The following is a 25,398-nucleotide window of genomic DNA, read 5'->3' as shown; positions in this document are numbered from 1 at the left end:
TGGTTCATCCCACATGGAAGGGTTAAATGCTCACAATTTTTTAACCAACAGCTGTTGATTATTGAATACAACCCTATTTACCAACCGGTGTTCTCTTTTTACTATGACATATATGTATACACTAATCTGAATAAACATACATATTCAATGAATTTATGCCCCAGCTGGCCAATAGATTCCTGAGTGACAATAACTCTCATCCAGTAGTATTTCAACACGACTTGATATCCTTATCAATATTAATTATTGCATTTACATCATATATTCAATACGTTGGGTAGCACTGTAGCGTCTATTGCATAATTGTCACTTAGTGAACCAATTTGTAATCCACACAAGATCTAGCCACAGTTATAGCACCTTTTTCACCCTCTAACATATGGGGCATTGCCATCAGCTAGAATACTATCCTTACTATACCAGCTTTGATTTGGCATCACCAATAGTCCAATTTGAGGTTTAGATCTCTGTATACTTGATCCCAATGGTATTTCTATTTATTTCCAAGAGGCATTACCCTCTGGAACTCTACCCCTACTGGTGATCCACTCATTCTATCACATTGTGTTTTTAACTTTCATTCAGTTTCAATTTTAATCATATTAAAAGTTAAGTTTTATCCCTTCACCCCTTCTACTGGATGATTCCAATTGTGTCCTCCTTGAACCTTAGGGCTACTCTTCCCCTGTGGTGTTGAGTGCTATTTATATGCATACTTTTCAAATGCTAGCATTTGAATCCTCTCCTGTTGATTTCTCTTTTTGCACAGCACCGTTGTCCCCCCCTATTTCCTTTTTTATTAACCACCCTTATCCCCTGGTATTTCCAGGGGTATTACTAGGGCCATAGGGACACACCACCTGTAGTGCCATCGTTCCCCCTTTTTGCCCTTATGAAGGACATGTATGCCGTATTGGGCATCGTAGCTTCTTGAAAAGGCTTGCAGGAAGAGTTCCATGTCACTTAAGAGATAGCTCTGCGCAAGTGTCCCTCCTGGTAAAAAAGGGGTTATGTCTCTGATAGAGATTTAGCCAATTCCTAAGCTGCGGCACTTGGATGTGGATGGTATCTGTTGCTGCCGTAGGGATTGGGATCCGGAAAAGCTGTGTTGCAAAAATTCACAAAAAGGATACGGGTCCTTCAGAAAGGTAGGGACCTGAGTGTTTAGTATGAGGGGAGACTTCCAGATTTGTAATGGTGTGCAATCTCTGACTCCGGTTCTTGTATCTCTGGGCTGTAGAGCTCCATAAGAAGCAGAGGAGATTAAATGTTAGGTAGGTAGGTTGTTGCTCGTTTTTCCCAGACCTCTAGTTGCAATGATACTCCTTTTTACAGATAAATGTTGCTTATATATATATATATATATATATATATATATATATATATATATATATATAAGATACGTTTGTGGCTAGAAGTATTATCAGACACAAAATGAGAAGTTATGCTTTGATAGAAAATACTATGTAGCATTACTCAAATAAAGCTGAGGAAGAGTTACCTTAGCTAAAATGGAGTTCAAAAGAATGTTTTAATGAACTTCCTTGCACATACTTAATACTTTCAAAAGAACTCACAGGTTGGTAAGGTGATGTGCACAAACTGAAGATTAGTAAATCAGTACCTGTTAGGTTTTATGAAGAGACAGGAAAAATCCAGTGTAAGCTGTTCACAAGAGAGACTGCAAGGATCCACTTTTCAGCTGTAGCAGGCAAACAGGAAATGAAGGCAGTCAGGTGGAAGAATGACAGGGAAACTCCAATATGATTGAGAAGCAATCCTGAATATAGCTGGCAAGCAGAAAAGGAGATCTGGTGGTTGAGAATTAGACAGGCAAACTTGAGAATCTTTAAACAAGCTGGAAGCTGACAAACAGAGGATTAAATCAGCAGGCAAAACATCAAGGCCCAGAGGATAGTAGTGCACCATTCAAAACAGCCCATTAACTGAAGCAATTGTGGAGGAGGGAGGATCCCTTAAATAGGCACTAAGTTTGAGAGGAGGAAATTATTTAAAGAGACAGTCATGATTGACTGATACATTACACTAGTGTAATAATCAGTGCTAATGTCTCCGTTCCATGGTCGCAATTGACTGCAACTGGTTGCTGCAATGTAGTGAGACTCAGAGCAGTGGTTTATGGAGCAGTATCAGACTCCGATCTAGCCGGTAATTCAGAGATGTGAGGATTGATCTCGGTCAGAGGGAGCTGCTCTGCATACCTTATAGGAGAGGTTGTAAAGTGTGCTGTTATGGCTAGGAGCCATGATTCAAGCTCATTCTTTAGCAGCTGGTGGTGCTGCGTGATGGCGTTCTGCATTGTGCACTCCCAGGCGTCCGTCTCATTGACTTTTAAGTGGTGGCAATATACTTTTTATCTTTTTTTCTTTTAACTGTTTATTGCTGCAATTTCTTAATATACCTGTGCTGCTATATATATTTCTATATATTTGGTAAAATAAATATGTAACTTTCTTTGTATCTTGGGTCGTTTATAGTATTTATATAGAGCCACACAGTTACACCTCTTTTACCTTTAGCCTTGAGCGCTCCTAAATATATATTTTAGTTTCATTAACGAACTGTTGTGTCCTCCTCCGGATGGACAGAATCTCGACTGTCCAGTATATCAACAAACTGGGGGCACTAGGTCACTGACCCTGTCGAATTTAACTCTGTAATTTTACCAATTTTGCTTTGAAAACAATATCTCTGTAGTGCTGAATATCTTCCAGGACAGTCCAACGTTATATCGGACTGGTTTTCTAGATACTGGAGAGATGCCAGTGACTGGAAACTGAACAGACAGATATTTCTCAAACTTCTGACTCTCAGAGGACCTCTGTCCATAGACCTCTTTGCATCTCATACCAACCACTAACTCCCAGCATACTTCAGCTGGTTGCCAGACCCGGGAGCCCAAGCCACTGATGCCTTTCAGCAGAGTTGGCCTCCCCGAGAAACTTATGCATTTCCCCCATTCTCCATGATCTCTTGAGTCCTAGCATTCATTCGCAGACTCCAGATCTCGGTAGTGATCATCACTCCCCTCTGGCCACCTTAAGGCTGGTTTCCAGTCCTGTTAGAACTATTGTGTTGTTACCCTCTGCTGATATATCCCTTTCCGGACCTCCTGAGGAACACGGGGGGATATTATCACCCATTGGTGCTAGACAAGACCCTTTATCTCCTGGCATGGACTGTTTCAGGGGTTCCTGGGACCCCTCAGGCCTTTTGGGCACAGCTCAGGGCCTCATCCAAGATTCCTGGGCCCCAGGAACTCGGCGGTCCTATCAGGCATCCTGGGCAGTCTGGGTTTGTTGGTGCGTGGCAGAACGTACCGATCCCTTTTCAGCACCTACAGTAACTATAGCAAATTTCCTCTCTCATCTCAATGAACATGGCAAAGCATATCACACGATTAATCTTTTTCACTCTGCCATATCGGCCACCCATCTTCCGGTGAATGGATTACTGGTAGGTAAGTATCCCCTCATATCTCTGAAGGGCATCCACCTCAGGATGCCCCACAGGCTAGATATAAATCATTCTGGGAGGTATCAAAACTTCTTCCCTTGTTTCAGACCTGGCTGGATAGCCCTTTGTTATCTATGAAACAGCTGTCAGCTCAATTAGCTATGCTTCTCTGCCTTCTCTCCTTTCGGCGAGCATCAGATGTTCAGGTGATAGGTTGATGGTTTCTCATTATCTCCTTCAGGTCTTCATTTCCATATTAATAGACGCACTAAAACCTTTTTCGTCTTCCCTGTCATACCCTTATCTAGATTCGGAACCTCTGCTATGCGTAGCAAGATGCCTCAAAGAATATTGTTTTTGTACGGCTTCCTTATCTAGATTAGGAACAGGCCTATTACTGATCTCTTATGTTCAGCCCTTTCGTCCCATATCGGTTCCAACTGTTGCCAGATGGATCCTCTGGGTCATGTCCCTGGCTCAGATTCCTTCCTCCTTTGGTGCTCATTCAGTTAGAGGTGCAGCAGTCTCGTGTGCCTTTTGGAAGGGTTGCTCTCTGCATGATCTCTTGGCTGCGGCAGACTGGTCTTCTGATACTATTTTTTGCAAATTCTATTTCAAACCTATTTCTCAGGCTGCTTTGTCCTTATTAGATAATTAAGCTTTAAAAAAGCAAAATAGGAGCCTCCTGTCTTGTCATAAAATATGGATTATGATAGCCTTGGTGACTCTATAGTCCAAATTTTATTAAAGACAGGAGGCGAGTAATTTGCCCCCTCTTGGGTAAAACAATATTTTCTCCCTCCCTATGTATGTTTAAACAAAAAAAAAAGGTTATTGTGTGTTGCTTTTATGCATTATTTGTTTTCTTCTAGTGTGAATGATCTGGTTTCGAGATCAGAAATACTTCTGGGAATATCTGTTAAAGATTCATATGTTTCAGTTCCGTTGGAGATCTGTTGGTCTTGTTATTATTATTATTATTATCGGTTATTTGTAGAGCCAACAGATTCCGCAGCGCTAATTGTTCTGTTCTACAGTTCCAGAGGATTGCTTCGGTTCAGACCAGTAAAGAAAGAGGAAGAGGATTGTCCAGAGCCTGGCTTTATTACCATGTATTGTGTTCAGATTGGTTGTATTGTTATACTATGTTGCTTTGTTTATGTACTTGTATTACTGCTGGAGTTTACAAAGTAAAGAAAGTAGAGCAAAATACTTGCCTCCTGTATTTAATAAAATTAGGACTATAGAGTCACCAAGGCTATCATAATCCATATTACTACATAATGTAAAAACCATGGCACTCACAAAGTGTATATGATTGAGTACTATTGAATTAATTTGACCCTCCCAGACTTACAGGCTCACAGGGCAGAGAAACAGATCCATCGGCTGACAGGGACTATCAGGTATCTTTGCAACCTGTCCTGTACAGTCGCATGTTTCCTCTTTTCACTCCAAATTTCAACCCTGCAGGGCAGCAGTGGAGACAGCATATAACAATAAAATGCAGCCCCTACACCCTCCATTCTGCCTGCTTCCTTGAGCCAAAAAGACAAAAGTGTGCAGTCACCAATCGGTAAAAAAAGAACTTGATGACCACAATGTACCCTGTATGTCACTGGTTGTTAAGGGTTTTTTCAGGACATAATAGCACAAGTCTAGCAAGAACACACTATTAATGCACTCCCTCCAGCAGGCTTTGTGGAATAGAGCAGTCTCAACGCTGGTGGCAAGACCGCGCTATAAAACAATCAAGTCCCAAAAAAAGGCCAGCGACATACAGGGTACGTCGCTGGTCCTTAAGGGGTTAAGGAAGCGCCACTAAAGCAATTATCTCGCTTTGGATAGAAAGGGCCTATATCTCAAAGAATAATAGAAAATGTAAAAAATACATATTTATATTCATTATATACTGTATATATATATATATATTTATATATATATTTACATTTTCTATTATTCTTTGAGATATAGGGGGATATTTATCAAATCGTCAACTATTTTGCATTAGCGGGAGCGTCAATACGCTTGCCTAACATCGCCAAACATCTCCCGCCGCGGATCTGAATACAATCTCCATATTTATTAAAAAAAGCTGTCAAACACACGCGCACCAAGTACGGCGCAATGAGCATCGGACTGTTGTTAACTAACAGTCATCGATGACGCTGTTATTCGTGTTTTTCCCAACTTTATTTATACCAACTAAACTGCTACAAAGTATACTAACACCCATAAACTACCTATTAACCTTTAAACCGCCACCCTCCCACATCGCCGCCACTATAATAAACCTATTAACCCCTAATCTGCCACTCCCGACATTGCCGCCACTAATATAAATATTAACCCCTATTCTGCCGCTTCCCTACATCACCGCCACTAAATAAACCGATTAACCCCTAAACCTCTTGCCTCCCACATCGTCAAAAACTAAATTAAGCTATTAACCCCTAAACCTAACAACCCCTTAACTTTATATTAAAATTACAAGATCCCTATCTTAATATAAATTAAAATTTACCTGTAGAATTAAAATAAACTAATTTTAAACTATAAATTAACCTACCCTAACTATTATACTAAAATTAAATTAAACTACCAATTAAATAAACTAAATAACATATTAAAAACCTAACACTACTAATATTATTTAAATATACAATTAAACATTATTACAAAGCCCTAAATTACAAAAACAAAGACTAAGTTACAAAAAATAACAAACACTAAATTACGAAAAATGACAAACAAAATTATCCAAAATAATTTTTTTACACGTAATCTAATAGCCCTATCAAATAAAAAGACCCCCCCAAATAAAAAAAACCCTAGCCTACAATAAACTACCAATTGCCCCTAAAATGGCCTTTTGTGGGGCATTGCCCCAAAGATATTATCACTTTTACCTGTAAAAAAAAAATACAAACACCCCACAACAGTAAACCCCACCACCCAACCAACCCCCCCAAATAAAAACCCTAACTCTAAAAAAAGCCTAAGCTACCCATTGCCCTGAAAAGGGCATTTGGATGGACATTGCCCTTAAAAGGGTATTTAGCTCATTTACAAGCCCAAACCCTAATCTAAAATAAAAACCCACCCAATTTTTTTTAAATAATCCTAACACTAACCCCCAAAGATCCACTTACAGTTCTGAAGTCCCGATAGAATTTTTTTTATTGGGGGGGGGGGGGCTTTTTTATTTGCTAGGGCTATTAGATTAGGTGTAAATATTTTTTTTTTAAATAATTTTGTTTGTTATTTTTCGTAATTAAGTGTTTGTTTTTTTTGTAATTTAGGACTTTGTAATAATGTCTAATTGCATATTTAAATAATTTTAGTAGTGTTAGGTTTTTTAATATGTAATTTATTTAATTTAATTGGTAGTTTAATTTAGTATAATAGTTAGGGTAGGTTAATTTATAGTTTTAAATTAGTTTATTTTAATTCTACAGGTAAGTTTTAATATATATTAAGATAGGGATCTTGTAATTTTAATTTAAAGTTAAGGGGTTGTTACGTTTAGTGGTTAATAGCTTAATTTAGTTTTTGGCGATGTGGGGGGCTGACGGTTTAGGGGTTAATAGGTTTAGTTAGTAGTGGTGATATGGGAGGCCAGAGGTTTAGGGGTTAATAAGTTTATTTAATGGCGGCGGTGTCGGGGAGCGGCGGGATAGGGGTTAATATATTTTATTTGTGGTGGCGATGTCGAGGGCGGCAGATTAGGCATGTTTAGACTCGGGGTTTATGTTAGGGTGTTAGGTGCAAACGTAACTTTTCTCAATCTAGAAATCAATGGGTTATATTTCATTCTCTTGCAGCATTGAACATAAGTTTTCGTTGCTTTCATACTCCCATTGATTTCTATGGCATCCATGGCTTCCAGGGTGGCGGTTTGAAAACCAGGTAGGCTGCGTCGGAATAGCCACGAGCATACCTGTTAAAAGTTTGATAAATTGGAAAAGTGTCAAATAGAGTTGAATGTGTATTCGGAACATCTGTAATGACGTAAGCATCGTTCTGCGTCGGATTGAGATCGTGTTTAACCCTCCTGCTCAGAAGCTGTAAGCTTATCATGTGATTAGATGCATCAAAAACTCTCAGTGCAGCTTACAAGCAGTACTTTACCTATGGGTTTAATGCATTTGTGGGGGTAATAAATACAGTTACCTAGGTTCGGTAGTGCAGGAATTGCATGCAAGGTTTGCAGCTCCCAAATAGGACACAGGCTGACAGGTTTGCACCTCCTGAACGCTGACTCTACCAGAGTGATGGAAAGACATTTTGGTGTTATTGGGCTGTAACGCCTTCAGGATGGCATGTAACATCCTAACTTTTGCAGTATTCTGCTCCCCTCTTTGTAAAAACTTAAATGGATCCGACTGGGGACATTTTTAGCAATGCATTCAGTCCCCCATGAGTCAATCAGTGCCATTACGAGTCACATGATCACAGTGACAATCATGTGACATCATGCCCGCAAGGATGTTTACATTTTGATCATGGACATTTGCCTGCATCCTGAAGGGGGTTAAACAGATTCCCTTTTTTAATTATGTATTTAATTTTTTCAGAAGCTATAGTCAAAGCTGCACTCCTGAGATACGCAGCTAAATGACCATACAGACAGTGATTGGAGCATATGTATGTATGCTTGCTTCTCATTTGCTCACGAGCTGTATACTTATCTGGAGCACAGCTTTGACTATGACCTAATTTCCATTGCTGTTGTAAACTGTTTAAACTGGTGGTAACAAAATGTAATGGAGATACTTGATGGTACCATCAATTCACACAGTTTACAACAGCAATAAAACTAGTATGTATTTAATCCCGGTGCAGGAGTTAAACACCAATTAAAAGAAAGGAATTTGCTCTAACAAAGGTTTTATTTTCACAATATAATATTCCTTTAACCTCTTAAGGACATATGACGGAATTTTTCTGTCATAAAACAATTGAGCAAACTGAAAGCTGTGTCCTTAAAGGGTTAATGACCTTCTCTATGTGTTTGCCTGCTCTGTACATAGCTGTAGTAAATAGGTCTCTGGAAACAGACTTGAAGAGGTTAGTTGGATGATGTTGTGGTATTTACAGCATGAGACCAATATTTATTTTCATAATAATCTCATGTTCCGCACTGTGGTACTACAATTGCAAAAACAATAGAGCTCTGGAGGTCAGAATACAAGTAAATTTTCTTAGAGTAAATAAAAGAATATTGCTGCCTGAAGCTCGCTAGTTTAGACAGACACATACAGCACAGTAAAAACAAATAAAGATGAATTTTGTCTACAGTGCAAGGAAAAAAAAGTGCCTGGGATATAATTTATAAACAATGTTCTATATTGTAGGAGAGAAAAACTCAAATTCCACAGTTTACTAAAAAATGACATAATTAGCTCTCACTAACTCATGCTAACTAAAGACTGATTGCCACATCCTTTGGTCCCTAATTGGCTCTCTTTCTCTATCTATCTGTGCTGCCCTGAGTTCTCTATAAACTGATCCTGATAGGCAGACATTATAGGGGCGATGATCAAAAGCTCTCCTCTATGGTGAGATTATCTAAGACATCTTGTCAGTACTGTGATGTCCCTCAAAAAATTTATAAAGGAACATTTTAGTTTGAGAGCAGTTTATCTAGATATACAGGTTCTGGATATGAAGGAGAAACATCCACATTACAAGATGATGCTCACTCCTCCCCAAAGATTTTGTGTTAATCATCTCGATGCAGATTAACTTTTGATCAGGTCATAGGTGAGAAAATCTGGTGATCTTTTGTGAAGTGCTGGTTTATTTTAATATGGGAGCTTGAGGGATTTCTTTTCATTATGAGGGACATAATGAAAGGACAGTGTAATCTAAAATTAGATCATTTTAATGTGTTTCCAATGACTAGTTATACTAGATGCAGAGTATAACATGTATGGGAAATTGCTCATTAAAGGGACATTATACACTCATTTTTTCTTTGCATAAATGTTTTGTAGATAATCTATTTATATAGCCCATAAAGTTTTTTTTTTTAAATTAATGTATAGTTTTGCTTATTTTTAAATAACATTGCTCTGATTTTCAGACTCCTAACCAAGCCCCAAAGTTTTATGTGAATACGCTCGACTACCTACTCCAGCTTGCTCCTGTTTGTGTAAAGGGTCTTTTCATATGCAAAAGAAGGGGGAGGGGGGGGGGGAGTGTCTTATTTGCCACTTGCAGTGGGCTTTCCAGCTACCTTTTCAACAGAGCCAAACTGACAGCTTCTAAGTAAGTTTTTAAACAGTTTTATACTGGATTTTTATATCAGTATCTGTGCATATTATTCTTTATAGTAGTGTCTATTACATGCAGTTATATGAAAATGAGTGTATACTGTCCCTTTAAAGTTTTATTTTTGTGAATGGGATAGCTGCATCTTTTGACTAAAACTGCAATCCAATGAAATGGGCTGAACTGTAGAGAGAACAGACCTCGTTAGCTTATCTCTCTACTATTTACACAAAATTCTACTTATCTTATCTCAATATACACAGTGAGACCAAAACATAGTGAAAACAATGAAAAATGAAAAAAAAAAATGAGTACCTCTCTGTCCAGCCCCTCACTGGGAGCAGGATTACTTCTGAACTTTTTTGTTTACATAGCTTTTCAATAGTCATTATTTAAGTATTGAGATAAGTGGCGATATAATAGCAAAAACAGCATTTGCAAATTTTAAAATATAGGTAAAGGTGCTATCTGTAAACAATTTTAAACACGGTAAAATGGATAATTGAGAACACAATAAAGGAGAGAAAAAAGTCACAGTACACTGTCCCTTTAACTGTTGCTTCAGTGTCTCCTTCTATGGTACAACTTCACCACCCATATGTCAGTGTAAACCAAGTTCTGGGCCCTCTGCTCTTCTTCATTAGGGAAACCCATTCACTCATTATATTCTAATGCAACTTTTATGCAGACGACACACAAATTAAATCTATATAACTTTTTCCACCCATGCCCAAGTGAACATGAACTATAATTACACTACTGTGCAGCTATAATGCAAGCATGATAATTGAGTGTCACTTGTGTAGTATTTTGTATCATCTCTGCAGTATCAGTAAATTACATAGAGAAAAAAATATAAATTATGAGACTTGTACTTGTACCTGGTTGCGTAAAATCAGTTTCCCTCAATTTTCTTTATTTATATACTAGTGGGAAAGCCTGCCCAGAGGGCAGTCTATTGTGGTGACGGAACCAATGAACCACCCTGCCATTCTCGGAAGGGCAGTCTATTGTGATGACAGAATCACCCTGCCATTTTCAGAATCCCCCATCCATCCAGGTGGATTCCAAAAAAGGAAGAGTGGTGAAAGAATTTATCCAAGTGGATTCTTTTATCACCCCTTTCGCTTTCTCTCCCCCCTCTCTTTTGCGCTCTCTCCCCCCTCTTTTGCTCTCTCTCCCTCCTCTTTTGCTCTCTCTCCCCCCTCTCTTTTGCTCTCTCTCACCCCTCTCTTTTGCTCTCTCTCTCCCCTCTCTTATGCTCTCTCTCCCCCTCTCTTTTGCTCTCTCTCTCCCCTCTCTTTTGCGCTCTCTCTCCCCTCTCTTATGCTCTCTCCCCACTTTCGTTTGCTCTCTCTCCCCCCTCTTTTGATCTCTCTCCCCCTCTCTTATGCTCTCTCCCCATCTCTTTTGCTCTCTCTCTCCCCTCTCTTTTGCTCTCTCTCCCCTCTCTTTTGATCTCTCTCCCCACTCTCTTTTGCTCTCTCTCCCCCTCTCTTTTGCTCTCTCTCACCCCTCTCTTTTGCTCTCTCTCTCCCCTCTCTTTTGCTCTCTCTCCCCCTCTCTTATGCGCTCTCTCTTCCCCCTCTCTTTTGCTCTCCCTCTTCCCATCTCTTTTGCTCTCTCTCCCCTCTCTTTTGCTCTCTCTCCCCCTCTCTTTTGCTCTCTCTCCCCCTCTCTTTTGCTCTCTCCCCCCTATCTTTTGCTCTCTCTCCCCTCTCTTTTGCTCTCTCGCCCCTCTATTTTGCTCTCTCTCCCCCTCTTTTGCTGTCCCTCTCACCCCTTTCTTTTGCTCTCCCTCTCCCCCTCTCTTTTGCTCTCTCTCTCCCCTCTTTTGCTCTCTCTCTATTCCCTCTTTTGCTCTCTCTCCCACATTCTTTTGCTCTCTCCCCCCCTCTTTTGCTCTCTCTCCCCCTTTCTTTTGTTCCCTCTCCCCCTCTCTTTTGCTCTCTCTCTCCCCTCTCTTTTGCTCTCTCTCCCCACTCTCTTTTGCACTCTCTCCCCCTCTTGTTTGCTCTCTCTCTCCCCTCTATTTTGCTCTCCCTCTCCCCCTCTCTTTTGCTCTCCCTCTCCCCGTCTCTTTTGCTCTCCCTCTCCCCCTCTCTTTTGCTCTCTCTCTCCCCTCTCTTTTGCTCTCTCTCACCCCTCTCATTTGCTCTCTCTCTCCCCTCTCTTTTGCTCTCTCTCTCTCCCCTCTCTGTTGCTCTTTTTCTCCCCTCTCTGTTGCTCTCTCTCTCCTCCCTCTTTTGCTCTCTCTCCTCCCTCTTTTGCTCTCTCTCCCCCCGTACTTTTGCTCTCTCTCCCCCCTCTCTTTTGCTCTCTCTCCCCCCTCTCTTTTGCTCCCTCTCCCCCTCTCTTTTGCTCTCTCTACCCCCTCTCTTTGCTCTCTCTCCCCCTCTCTTTTGCGCTGTCTCCCCCTCTCTTTTGTACTTTCTCCCCCTCTTGTTTGCTCTCTCTCTCCCTTCTCTTTTGCTCTCCATCTCCCCCCTCTCTTTTGCGCTCCCTCTCCCCCTCTCTTTTGCTCTCCCTCTCCCCCTCTCATTTGCTCTCCCTCTCCGCCTCTCTTTTGCTCTCCCTCTCCCCTCTCTTTTGTTCTCTCTCACCCCTCTTTTTTGCTCACTCTCTCCCCCCTCTCTTTTGCTCTCTCTCTCCTCTCTCTTTTGCTTTCTCTCTCCCCTCTCTTTTGCTCTCTCCCCTTGCTTTTGCTCTCTCTCCCCTCTCTTTGTTTTTTTTTTTTGTTTTTTTTTAAAATAATTTTTATTGAGGTAAAAAAAAAAGAATGGCATACAGATATATCATTAAAACATACCATAAATGTCATCGCCAAAAACATAGTGCAAAACTGGATATACAAGGAATGTAATGTAAATGCAAACATTATTAATAACATCAACTAGCGAGATAACAAACATAAGGAGCACTCACAATAATATGTAGAGTCAATATTCAGTTACGCCAAAACAAACTGAAGCCTTCTCTTTTAATTGAGGGCCACACTTGGACCCTCTAACCAGTTGAAGTTTTTACAATAGTAGAAGGCTACCTGAAATAGGGAAGACCACTCATGGTTCTAACGCTGTTTACCTCAAATTTTGAATTATTTGAATTCTAGCCTCTCAACCACTAGAGTAAAGTATAAAAATATGCATATGAGAGTTAGAGGCTCTTTTTTAACAATCTATCGTATGGTAAAATTGCAGGGTAAAATATATAGATATACTGCAATATATGATAAAGAATATAGTTAGTGTGCGGTGTTGATGACAAAGAAAATCACCTAGATAACCCTCCTGTAATAGGAGGTGTGTTATCTATGGTGCTATTTGTCCTTCCATATGGATGTTTACAATAAACTCAGGTTTCCTGCCGTAGAGATAATATGGTAAAGCCCTCTTGGACCTGACATATATAGAGACATACTAGATACCTCGGTTATTGTCGATGAAAAGGTATACAATTTTGTTAGGAAGGAGTTGTGGTTGGGGTGCGGCATAGGAAAGACAAGCCGCGTAGTTAACCCTCCTATAAAAGGAGGTCTATTATGATAGAGGTTGGGGGGGAGGTGATGGTATAAATAAGACATATAAAATAAGTAGCTTAGAAGCTGATTATGAGTAAGAGAAAGGGTAATGGAATGGCTGTATTAAGTATTTTTGGAGTAAGGCTGCACAGCTCATCAACTCATTATTGGGTCTATGAAGAGAACGAACTTGGAGGGATATATATACTTAACTAATACCAAATCATAGGAGGTGCAAATGTGTAGGAAAAAGGAATTAGTCTGAAGTAAGGACTATGCCAGCCCCTACCTAGACCTACATGACCATAGTTTTAAGTAGCAAAAATCCATTAAAGTAGATTATATAACTAGGGAGTATGAGGTTACTGCATATTTAAACAGAACCTCTTCAGATCCTGCGAGCATATAGTAAACATGAAAGCGAGAGAGAATGATGGCGAAATATATGTGATATAATGTATTATGGGTATATTTCTTTATAGTCAATTATGTAATTAAACAATGTCAAACTGTTCCTATACACGGTTAAGTTATTAAATGTAATAGTTAACCCAAACAGCAGATATATAGTAGAAAATCTTACCGTGTGGGCACGGGCCCTATGCCCCACGGCAAGATATAATTATAAAGATAATAACCATGCCACAAATAAAATGCAATAATCAGCGTCTTACAACTAACATTATATTCCAACCTATATCAGTATATTATTCTTTTACACTTTATACTTAGTGCCTGACATCATTTTTAAAATATAAAAACCTGTAATGCAATCTGAGGGTTACAATACAGTAACAAGTTTCAACTTTAGTTGGAGCTCTTGTCCTACAATCATATAAATGTGCAGAAACAACACATCAGGTAACATATGGGTTAAAAAACATAATGGATAAAATAGTTTACTTCAAGTCTCTATGTCTCTTCCATCCCCATTACATAATACAACAGACAGTCTAGTTATAATATAAGGAGGAGATGTACAAACCAGAACACTCAAATACAACCTGGAAATGTAATAAACGTCAAACTATTTAAGTGGAGAAATAGATCAGCAACTTCAGGATATTTAGCATATGTAATAAAATGATAAAATGTCATATAGAGTATAAGGTACAACTTTAAGTGTAACAGTATAAATGGAGATCTTAACACAGAACAAATTTGAACCTTAAAATAGCGTGTGCCGAACAGAGGGATTAGCTGAGGTCAGCCGATTGAGAGACCTACTTGAGCCAGTGTTACTGTGGAATGGGAAGTGAGCATATCCAAGTCTCCAGAGGTACTCCCAGGACCTGGCTCAAGTATTGGGTACATTTGAGTCTCCATGAGCCTAACCAACTCCATCTTTTTGGCACAACAGGGATAGAGAGGATCGCACTAACAGGCACGTTGAGTTTTCACCTGCGCTCCTATAGTGTGTAATGTCTGCTTCAGGGAGATACAAAAAGTGTGGTCTATGGCGTAGAGGGACTGAATAGCATGTAAGCCCAATGAAATTATTTACCAGTCCACGAGGGCCCTCTTCTGTCGCTGTCGTCCGGAGTGACTGCTTTGCACTGACATAAAGCTGTTCAGACGTTACAATGGGTAACTCCGCCAGCTCACCTTCGGTTAGCCATTTCCCCCTAGGCGTCTTCTCCATTATCACTTGAGGTAACCCATGCGGCGAGTTCACTTCTGCAGTATGATCGCCTTGAGCATAGTGAGTTCCGTCGACTGCCGGATCTTTAGCGGTTAAACTGTTTTCCTCCACTTGTGCACACCCAGCAGTGTCAATAGCTATCTGCTCTAGATCCACCATCTCCGCCGCATCTACAGTTGTCCCCTTGTGTGGCTTCCACTTACAAATGGCACCCCATTAAGATGCGAGGCAGTCCAATAAGCGGCTATGGTGGGCGTTTAGTATATGGAAGATAGTAGTTGTTAATTCAATGCTGCAGTTAGTCATAATTTTGCTGTAACGGTAATCTCAGTGACCCTATGTTGGCAGACACAAGCACTGTGCAGAAGAAAAGGTTCTTGCTTCACTGTCGGGAGCCTTTACATAAATGAAAAGATGGCCGCTTCTAGTTCATCCCGGCATTAGGCAGACCATAAAAACATTGATTCTCTCCTCTTTAAAGTTGTTATCAAACAATCTATGTATTCCTCTTCTCTTCTCAAGAGTCAGGTGTACTTATAAATATAGGTTTGTACTGGGCTGAACGGTCGAAAAGATGAAATTATTTGTTAAAACAGCAGAGCTGAAGAAAAGTACGACCGCTCAGTACCCACGCTTGCTCCGCCCCCCTCTCCCCTCTCTTTTGCTCTCCCTCTCCCCTCTCTTTTACTCTCTCTCTCCACCAACTTTTGCTCTCTCTCCCCCCTCTCTTTTGCTCTTGTTCTCCCCTCTTTTTTGCTCTCGTTCTCCCCTCTCTTTTGCTCTCTTGCTCCCCTCTATTGCTCTCTCTTTCCCCACTTTTTTGCTCTCTCTCCTCTCTTTTGCTCTCTCTCTCTCTCTCCCCTCTCTTTTGTTCTCTCTCTATCTCCTCTCTTTTGCTCTCTCTCCCTTCTCATTTGATCTCTCTCCCCTCTCTTTTGCTCTCTCTCTCCCCTCTCTTTTGCTCTCTCGCCCCCTCTTTTGCTCTCTTTCTCCCCTCCCTTTTACTCTCTCTCTCCCCTCCCTTTTACTCTCTAACTCCCCTCTCTTTTGCTCTCTCTCCTCCCTCTCTTTTGATCTTTCTCTCACTTCTCTTTTGCTTTCTCTCTACCCCCTCTTTTGCTCTCTCTCTCTCCTCTCTTTTTCTCTCCCTCACCCCTCTTTTGCTCTCTCTTTCCCCTCTCTTTTGCTCTCTCTCTTCCATCTCTTTTGCTCTCTCTCTCCCCTCTCTTTTGCTCTCTCTCTTCCCTCCCTTTTGCTCTCTCTCCCCTCTCTTTTTCTCTCCCTCCCCCCTCTTTTGCTCTCTCTCTCTCTCCCCTCTCTTTTGCTCTCTCTCTTCCCTCTCTTTTGTTCTCCCTCTCCCCATCTCTTTTGCTCTCTCTCTCTCCCCTTTCTTTTGCTCTCTCTCCCCTCTCTTTTGCTCTCTCTCCCCCTCTCTTTTGCTCTCTCTCCCCCTCTCTTTTTCTCTCTCTCCCCCCTCTCTTTTGCTCTCTCGCCCCTCTCTTTTGCTCCCTCTCCCCCTCTCTTTTGCTCTCTCTCCCCTCTCTCTTTTGCTCTCCCTCTCCCCCCTCTCTTTTGCGCTCCCTCTCCCCCTCTCGTTTACTCTCCCTCTCCCCCTCTCGTTTGCTCTCCCTCTCTGCCTCTCTTTTGCTCTCCCTCTCACCTCTCTTTTGCTCTCTCTCTCACCCCTCTCATTTGCTCATTCTCTCTCCCCTCTCTTTTGCTCTCTCCCCTCGCTTTTGCTCTCTCTCCCCTCTCTTTTGCTCTCCCTCTCCCCTCTCTTTTACTCTCTCTCTCCACCCACTTTTGCTTTCTCTCTCCCCCCTTCTTTTGCTCTTGTTCTCCCCTCTCTTTTGCTCTCGTTCTCCCCTCTCTTTTGCTCTCACGCTCCCCTCTATTGCTCTCTCTCCCCACTCTTTTGCTCTCTCTCTCTCCTCTCTTTTGCTCTCTCTCTCTCCCCCCTCTCTTTTGGTCTCTCTCTATCTCCTCTCTTTTGCTCTCTCTCCCCTCTCATTTGATCTCTCTCCCTTCTCTTTTGCTCTCTCTCTCCCCTCTCTTTTGCTCTCTCGACCCCCTCTTTTGCTCACCCTCTCCCCTCCCTTTTACTCTCTCCCCTCAATTTTACTCTCTATCTCTCCTCACTTTTGCTCTCTCTCCCCCTCTCTTTTGATCTCTCTCTCCCTTCTCTTTTGCTTTCTATCTACCCCCTCTTTTGCTCTATCTCCCCTCTCTTTTTCTCTCCCTCACCCCTCTTTTGCTCTCTCTTTCCCCTCTCTTTTGCTCTCTCTTTTCCCTCTCTTTTGCTCTCTCTCTCCCCTCTCTTTTGCTGTCTCTCTTCCCTCTCTTTTGCTCTCTCTCCCCTCTCTTTTACTCTCCCTCCCCCCCTCTTTTGCTCTCTCTCTCCCCTCTCTTTTGCTCTCTCTCTTCCCTCTCTTTTGTTCTCCCTCTCCCCATCTCTTTTGCTCTCTCTCTCCCCCCTCTCTCTCCCCCCTCTCTTTTGCTCTCTCTCCCCCTCTTTTTTGCTCTCTCCCCCCTCTCTCTTTTGCTCTCTCTCCCCCCTCTCTTTTGCACTCTCTCTCCCCCTCTCTTTTGCACTTTCTCCCCCTCTTGTTTGCTCTCTCTCTCCCCTCTCTTTTGCTCTCCCTCTCCCCCCTCTCTTTTGTGCTCCCTCTCCCCCTCTCGTTTGCTCTCCCTCTCCCCCTCTCGTTTGCTCTCCCTCTCTGCCTCTCTTTTGCTCTCCCTCTCCCCTCTCTTTTGCTTTCTCTCACCCCTCTCATTTGCTCACTCTCTCTCCCCTCTCTTTTGCTCTCTCCCCTCGCTTTTGCTCTCTCTCCTCTCTCTTTTGTTCTCCCTCTCTCCTCTCTTTTTATCTCTCTCTCCACCCACTTTTGCTTTCTCTCTCCCCCCTTCTTTTGCTCTTGTTCTCCCCTCTCTTTTGCTCTCGTTCTCCCCTCTCTTTTGCTCTCTCGCTCCCCTCTATTGCTCTCTCTCTCCCCACTCTTTTGCTCTCTCTATCCTCTCTTTTGCTCTCTCTCTCTCTCCCCCTCTCTTTTGTTCTCTCTCCCCTCTATTGCTCTCTCTCCCCACTCTGTTGCTCTCTCTATCCTCTCTTTTGCTCTCTCTCCCCCCACTCTTTTGATCTCTATCTCTCTCTCCCTTCTCTTTTGCTCTCTCTCTCCCCTCTCTTTTTCTCTCCCTCACCCCTCTTTTGCTCTCTCTTTCCCCTCTATTTTACGCTCTCTCTTCCCTCTCTTTTGATCTCTCTCTCCCTTCTCTTTTGCTTTCTATCTACCCGCTCTTTTGCTCTCTCTCCCCTCTCTTTTTCTCTCACTTACCCCTCTTTTGCTCTCTCTTTCCCCTCTCTTTTGCTCTCTCTCTCCCCTCTCTTTTGCTCTCTCTCTTTCCTCTCTTTTGCTCCCTCTCCCCTCTCTTTTTATCTCCCTCCCCCCTCTTTTGCTCTCTCTCTCCCCTCTCTTTTGCTCTTTTTCTTCCCTCTCTTTTGTTCTCCCTCTCCCCATCTCTTTTGCTCTCTCTCTCTCCCCTCTCTTTTGCTCTCTCTCCCCTCTCTTTTGCTCTCTCTCCCCCTCTCTTTTGCTCTCACTCCCCCCTCTCTTTTGCTCTCTCCCCCCTATCTTTTGCTCTCTCTCCCCCCTCTCTTTTGCTCTCTCTCTTCCCTCTCTTTTGCTCTCTTTCTCTCTCCTCTCTTTTGCTCTCTCTCTTCCCTCTCTTTTGCTCTCTCTCCCCTCTCTTTTTCTCTCCCTCCCCCCTCTTTTGCTCTCTCTCTCCCCTCTCTTTTGCTCTCTCTCTTCCCTCTCTTTTGTTCTCCCTCTCCCCATCTCTTTTGCTCTCTCTCTCCCCTCTCTTTTGCTCTCTCTCCCCACTCTTTTGATCTCTCTCTCACTCTCTTTTGCTCTCTCTCCCCCCTCTCTTTTGCTCTCCCCCCTATCTTTTGCTCTCTCTCCCCCCTCTCTTTTGCTCTCCCCCCTATCTTTTGCTCTCTCTCCCCCCTCTCTTTTGCTCTCTCGCCCCTCTCTTTTTCTCTCTCTCTCCCCCTCTCTTTTGCTGTCCCTCTCACCCCTCTCTTTTGCTCTCCCTCTCCCCCCTCTCTTTTGCTCTCTCTCTCCCCTCTTTTGCTCTCTCTCTCCTCCCTCTTTTGCTCTCTCTCCCCCGTTCTTTTGCTCTCTTCCCCCTCTCTTTTGCTCTCTCTCCCCCTTTCTTTTGCTCCATCTCCCCCTCTCTTTTGCTCTCTCTCCCCCCTCTCTTTTGCTCTCTCTCCCCCCTCTCTTTTGCTCTCCCTCTCCCCCCTCTCTTTTGCGCTCCCTCTCCCCCTCTCGTTTGCTCTCCCTCTCCCCTCTCGTTTGCTCTCCCTCTCCGCCTCTCTTTTGCTCTCCCTCTCCCCTCTCTTTTGCTCTCTCTCACCCCTTTCATTTGCTCACTCTCTCTCCCCTCTCTTTTGCTCTCTCCCCTCGCTTTTGCTCTCTCTCCTCTCTCTTTTGCTCTCCCTCTCCCCTCTCTTTTACTCTCTCTCTCCACCCACTTTTGCTTTCTCTCTCCCCCCTTCTTTTGCTCTTGTTCTCCCCTCTCTTTTGCTCTCGTACTCCCCTCTCTTTTGCTCTCTCGCTCCCCTCTATTGCTCTCTCTCTCCCCACTCTTTTGCTCTCTCTCTCCTCTCTTTTGCTCTCTCTCTCTCCCCCCTCTCTTTTGTTCTCTCTCTATCTCCTCTCTTTTGCACTCTCTCCCCTCTCATTTGATCTCTCTCCCCTCTCTTTTGCTCTCTCTCTCCCCTCTCTTTTGCTCTCTCGCCCCCCTCTTTTGCTCTCTCTCTCCCCTCCCTTTTAATCTCTCTCCCCTCCCTTTTACTCTCTATCTCCCCTCCCTTTTGCTCTCTCTCCCCCCACTCTTTTGATCTCTCTCTCCCTTCTCTTTTGCTCTCTCTTTCCCCTCTTTTTTTTCTCCCTCACCTCTCTTTTGCTCTCTCTTTCCCCTCTATTTTGCTCTCTCTCTTCCCTCTCTTTTGATCTCTTTCTCCCTTCTCTTTTGCTTTCTATCTATCCCCACTTTTGCTCTCTCTCCCCTCTCTTTTTCTCTCACTCACCCCTCTTTTGCTCTCTCTTTCCCCTCTCTTTTGCTCTCTCTCTTCCCTCTCTTTTGCTCTCTCTCTCCCCTCTCTTTTGCTCTCTCTCTTCCCTCTCTTTTGCTCCCTCTCCCCTCTCGTTTGCTCTCCCTCTCTGCCTCTCTTTTGCTCTCCCTCTCCCCTCTCTTTTGCTCTCTCTCACCCCTTTCATTTGCTCACTATCTCTCCCCTCTCTTTTGCTCTCTCCCCTCGCTTTTGCTCTCTCTCCTCTCTCTTTTGCTCTCCCTCTCCCCTCTCTTTTACTCTCTCTCTCCACCCACTTTTGCTTTCTCTCTCCCCCCTTCTTTTGCTCTTGTTCTCCCCTCTCTTTTGCTCTCGTTCTCCCCTCTCTTTTGCTCTCTCGCTCCCCTCTATTGCTCTCTCTCCCCACTCTTTTGCTCTCTCTCTCCTCTCTTTTGCTCTCTCTCTCTCCCCCCTCTCTTTTGTTCTCTCTCTATCTTTTCTCTTTTGCACTCTCTCCCCTCTCATTTGATCTATCTCCCCTCTCTTTTGCTCTCTCTCCCCTCTCTTTTGCTCTCTCGCCCCCCTCTTTTGCTCTCTCTCTCCCCTCCCTTTTACTCTCTCTCCCCTGCCTTTTACTCTCTCTCCCCTCCCTTTTACTCTCTATCTCCCCTCTCTTTTGCTCTCTCTCCCCCCACTCTTTTGATCTCTCTCTCCCTTCTCTTTTGCTCTCTCTTTCCCCTCTCTTTTTTTCTCCCTCACCCCTCTTTTACTCTCTCTTTCCCCTCTATTTTGCTCTCTCTCTTCCCTCTCTTTTGATCTCTTTCTCCCTTCTCTTTTGCTTTCTATCTACCCCCTCTTTTGCTCTCTCTCCCCTCTCTTTTTCTCTCACTCACCCCTCTTTTGCTCTCTCTTTCAACTCTCTTTTGCTCTCTCTCTTCCCTCTCTTTTGCTCTCTCTCTCCCCTCTCTTTTGCTCTCTCTCTTCCCTCTCTTTTGCTCTCTCTCCCCTCTCTTTTTCTCTCCCTCCCCCCTCTTTTTCTCTATCTCTCCCCTCTCTTTTGCTCTCTCTCACCCCTTTCATTTGCTCACTCTCTCTTCCCTCTCTTTTGCTCTCCCTCTTCCCTCTCTTTTACTCTCTCTCTCCACCCACTTTTGCTCTCTCTCTCCCCCCTTCTTTTGCTCTCGTTCTCCCCTCTCTTTTGCTGTCGTTCTCCCCTCTCTTTTGCTCTCTCGCTCCCCTCTATTGCTTTCTCTCTAATCTCTTTTGCTCTCTCTCTCTCTCTCTCTCTCTCTCTCTCTCTCTCTCTCTCTCTCTCCTCCCTCTCTTTTGTTCTCTCTCTATCTCCTCTCTTTTGCTCTCTCTCCCCTCTCATTTGATCTCACTCCCCTCTCTTTTGCTCTCTCTCTCCCCTCTCTTTTGCTCTCTCGCCCCCCTCTTTTGATCTCTCTCTCCCCTCCCTTTTACTCTCTCTCCCCCCTCCCTTTTACTCTCTATCTCCCTTCTCTTTTGCTTTCTCTCTATCTCCTCTCTTTTGCTCTCTCTCCCCCTTTCTTTTGCTCCCTCTCCCCCTCTCTGTTGCTCTCTCCCCCCTCTCTTTTGCTCTCTCTCCCCCTCTCTTTTGCTCTCTCTCCCCATTCTCTTTTGTGCTCTCTCCCCCTCTCTTTTGCACTTTCTCCCCCTCTTGTTTGCTCTCTCTCTCCCCTCTCTTTTGCTCTCCCCCCTCTCTTTTGCTCTCCCTCTCCACCTCTCTTTTGCTCTCCCTCTCCCCCTCTCGTTTGCTCTCCCTCTCCGCCTCTCTTTTGCTCTCCCTCTCCCCTCTCTTTTGCTCTCTCTCACCCCTCTCATTTGCTCTCTCTCTCTCCCCTCTCTTTTGCTCTCTCTCTCCTCTCTCTTTTGCTTTCTCTCTCCCCTCTCTTTTGTTCTCTCCCCCCGCTTTTGCTCTCTCTCCCCTCTCCTTTGCTCTCCCTCTCCCCTCTCTTTTACTCTCTATCTCCACCCACTTTTGCTCTCTCTCTCCTCCCTCTTTTGCTCTCTCTCCCCCCATTCTTTTGCTCTCCCTCCCCCCTCTCTTTTGCTCTCTCTCCCCCTCTTTTTTGCTCTTTCCCCCCTTCTCTCTTTTGCTCTCTCTCCCCCCTCTCTTTTGCACTCTCTCTCCCCCTCTCTTTTGCACTTTCTCCCCCTCTTGTTTGCTCTCTCCCCTCTCTTTTGCTCTCCCTCTCCCCCTTTCTTTTGCTCTCCCTCTCCCCCTCTCATTTGCTCTCCCTCTCCGCCTCTCTTTTGCTCTCCCTCTCCCCTCTCTTTTGCTCTCTCTCACCCCTCTCATTTGCTATCTCTCTCCCCCCTCTCTTTTGCTCTTGTTCTCCCCTCTTTTTTGCTCTCGTTCTCCCCTCTCTTTTGCTCTCTTGCTCCCCTCTATTGCTCTCTCTCTCCCCACTTTTTTGCTCTCTCTCCTCTCTTTTGCTCTCTCTCTCTCTCCCCTCTCTTTTGTTCTCTCTCTATCTCCTCTCTTTTGCTCTCTCTCCCTTCTCATTTGATCTCTCTCCCCTCTCTTTTGCTCTCTCTCTCCCCTCTCTTTTGCACTCTCGCCCCCCTCTTTTGCTCTCTTTCTCCCCTCCCTTTTACTCTCTCTCTCCCCTCCCTTTTACTCTCTAACTCCCCTCTCTTTTGCTCTCTCTCCTCCCTCTCTTTGATCTTTCTCTTACTTCTCTTTTGCTTTCTCTATCCTCTCTTTTGCTCTCTCTCCCCCCACTCTTTTGATCTCTATCTCTCTCTCCCTTCTCTTTTGCTCTCTCTCTCCCCTCTCTTTTTCTCTCCCTCACCCCTCTTTTGCTCTCTCTTTCCCCTCTATTTTACGCTCTCTCTTCCCTCTCTTTTGATCTCTCGCTCCCCTCTATTGCTCTCTCTCTCCCCACTCTTTTGCTCTCTCTATCCTCTCTTTTGCTCTCTCTCTCTCTCCCCCTCTCTTTTGTTCTCTCTCCCCCTTCTTTTGCTCTTGTTCTCCCCTCTCTTTTGCTCTCGTTCTCCCCTCTCTTTTGCACTCTCGCTCCCCTCTATTGCTCTCTCTCTCCCCACTCTTTTGCTCTCTCTATCCTCTCTTTTGCTCTCTCTCTCTCCCCCTCTCTTTTGTTCTCTCTCCCCTCTATTGCTCTCTCTCCCCACTCTTTTGCTCTCTCTATCCTCTCTTTTGCGCTCTCTCCCCCCACTCTTTTGATCTCTATCTCTCTCTCCCTTCTCTTTTGCGTTCTCTCTCCCCTCTCTTTTTCTCTCCCTCACCCCTCTTTTGCTCTCTCTTTCCCCTCTATTTTACGCTCTCTCTTCCCTCTCTTTTGATCTCTCTCTCCCTTCTCTTTTGCTTTCTATCTACCCGCTCTTTTGCTCTCTCTCCCCTCTCTTTTTCTCTCACTCACCCCTCTTTTGCTCTCTCTTTCCCCTCTCTTTTGCTCTCTCTCTCCCCTCTCTTTTGCTCTCTCTCTTTCCTCTCTTTTGCTCCCTCTCCCCTCTCTTTTTATCTCCCTCCCCCCTCTTTTGCTCTCTCTCTCCCCTCTCTTTTGCTCTTTTTCTTCCCTCTCTTTTGTTCTCCCTCTCCCCATCTCTTTTGCTCTCTCTCTCTCCCCTCTCTTTTGCTCTCTCTCCCCTCTCTTTTGCTCTCTCTCCCCCTCTCTTTTGCTCTCACTCCCCCCTCTCTTTTGCTCTCTCCCCCCTATCTTTTGCTCTCTCTCCCCCCTCTCTTTTGCTCTCTCTCTTCCATCTCTTTTGCTCTCTTTCTCTCTCCTCTCTTTTGCTCTCTCTCTTCGCTCTCTTTTGCTCTCTCTCCCCTCTCTTTTTCTCTCCCTCCCCCCTCTTTTGCTCTCTCTCTCCCCTCTCTTTTGCTCTCTCTCTTCCCTCTCTTTTGTTCTCCCTCTCCCCATCTCTTTTGCTCTCTCTCTCCCCTCTCTTTTGCTCTCTCTCCCCACTCTTTTGATCTCTCTCTCACTCTCTTTTGCTCTCTCTCCCCCCTCTCTTTTGCTCTCCCCCTATCTTTTGCTCTCTCTCCCCCCTCTCTTTTGCTCTCTCGCCCCTCTCTTTTTCTCTCTCTCCCCCTCTCTATTGCTGTCCCTTTCACCCCTCTCTTTTGCTCTCCCTCTCCCCCTCTCTTTTGCTCTCTCTCTCCCCTCTTTTGCTCTCTCTCTACTCCCTCTTTTGCTCTCTCTCCCCCGTTCTTTTGCTCTCTTCCCCCTCTCTTTTGCTCTCTCTCCACCTTTCTTTTGCTCCATCTCCCCCTCTCTTTTGCTCTCTCTCCCCCTCTCTCTTTTGCTCTCTCTCCCCCCTCTATTTTGCTCTCCCTCTCCCCCCTCTCTTTTGCGCTCCCTCTCCCCCTCTCGTTTGCTCTCCCTCTCCCCTCTCGTTTGCTCTCCCTCTCCGCCTCTCTTTTGCTCTCCCTCTCCCCTCTCTTTTGCTCTCTCTCACCCCTTTCATTTGCTCACTCTCTCTCCCCTCTCTTTTGCTCTCTCCCCTCGCTTTTGCTCTCTCTCCTCTCTCTTTTGCTCTCCCTCTCCCCTCTCTTTTACTCTCTCTCTCCACCCACTTTTGCTTTCTCTCTCCCCCCTTCTTTTGCTCTTGTTCTCCCCTCTCTTTTGCTCTCGTTCTCCCCTCTCTTTTGCTCTCTCGCTCTCCTCTATTGCTCTCTCTCCCCACTCTTTTGCTCTCTCTTCCCTCTCTTTTGCTCTCTCTCCCCTCTCTTTTTCTCTCCCTCCCCCTCTTTTGCTCTCTCTCTCCCCTCTCTTTTGCTCTCTCTCACCCCTTTCATTTGCTCACTCTCTCTCCCCTCTCTTTTGCTCTCTCCCCTCGCTTTTGCTCTCCCTCTCCACCTCTCTTTTGCTCTCCCTCTCCCCCTCTCGTTTGCTCTCCCTCTCCGCCTCTCTTTTGCTCTCCCTCTCCCCTCTCTTTTGCTCTCTCTCACCCCTCTCATTTGCTCTCTCTCTCTCCCCTCTCTTTTGCTCTCTCTCTCCTCTCTCTTTTGCTTTCTCTCTCCCCTCTCTTTTGTTCTCTCCCCTCGCTTTTGCTCTCTCTCCCCTTTCCTTTGCCCTCCCTCTCCCCTCTCTTTTACTCTCTATCTCCACCCACTTTTGCTCTCTCTCTCCTCCCTCTTTTTGGCTCTCTCTCCCCCCATTCTTTTGCTCTCCCTCCCCCCTCTCTTTTGCTCTCTCTCCCCCTCTTTTTTGCTCTCTCCCCCCTCTCTCTTTTGCTCTCTCTCCCCCCTCTCTTTTGCACTCTCTCTCCCCCTCTCTTTTGCACTTTCTCCCCCTCTTGTTTGCTCTCTCCCCTCTGTTTTGCTCTCCCTCTCCCCCTCTCTTTTGCTCTCCCTCTCCCCCTCTCATTTGCTCTCCCTCTCCGCCTCTCTTTTGCTCTCCCTCTCCCCTCTCTTTTGCT

This window comes from Bombina bombina, chromosome 4, assembly GCF_027579735.1.
Source record: "Bombina bombina isolate aBomBom1 chromosome 4, aBomBom1.pri, whole genome shotgun sequence".
NCBI classification, from domain to species: Eukaryota; Metazoa; Chordata; class Amphibia; order Anura; family Bombinatoridae; genus Bombina; species Bombina bombina.
Note: the sequence above shows the minus strand (reverse complement) of the source record.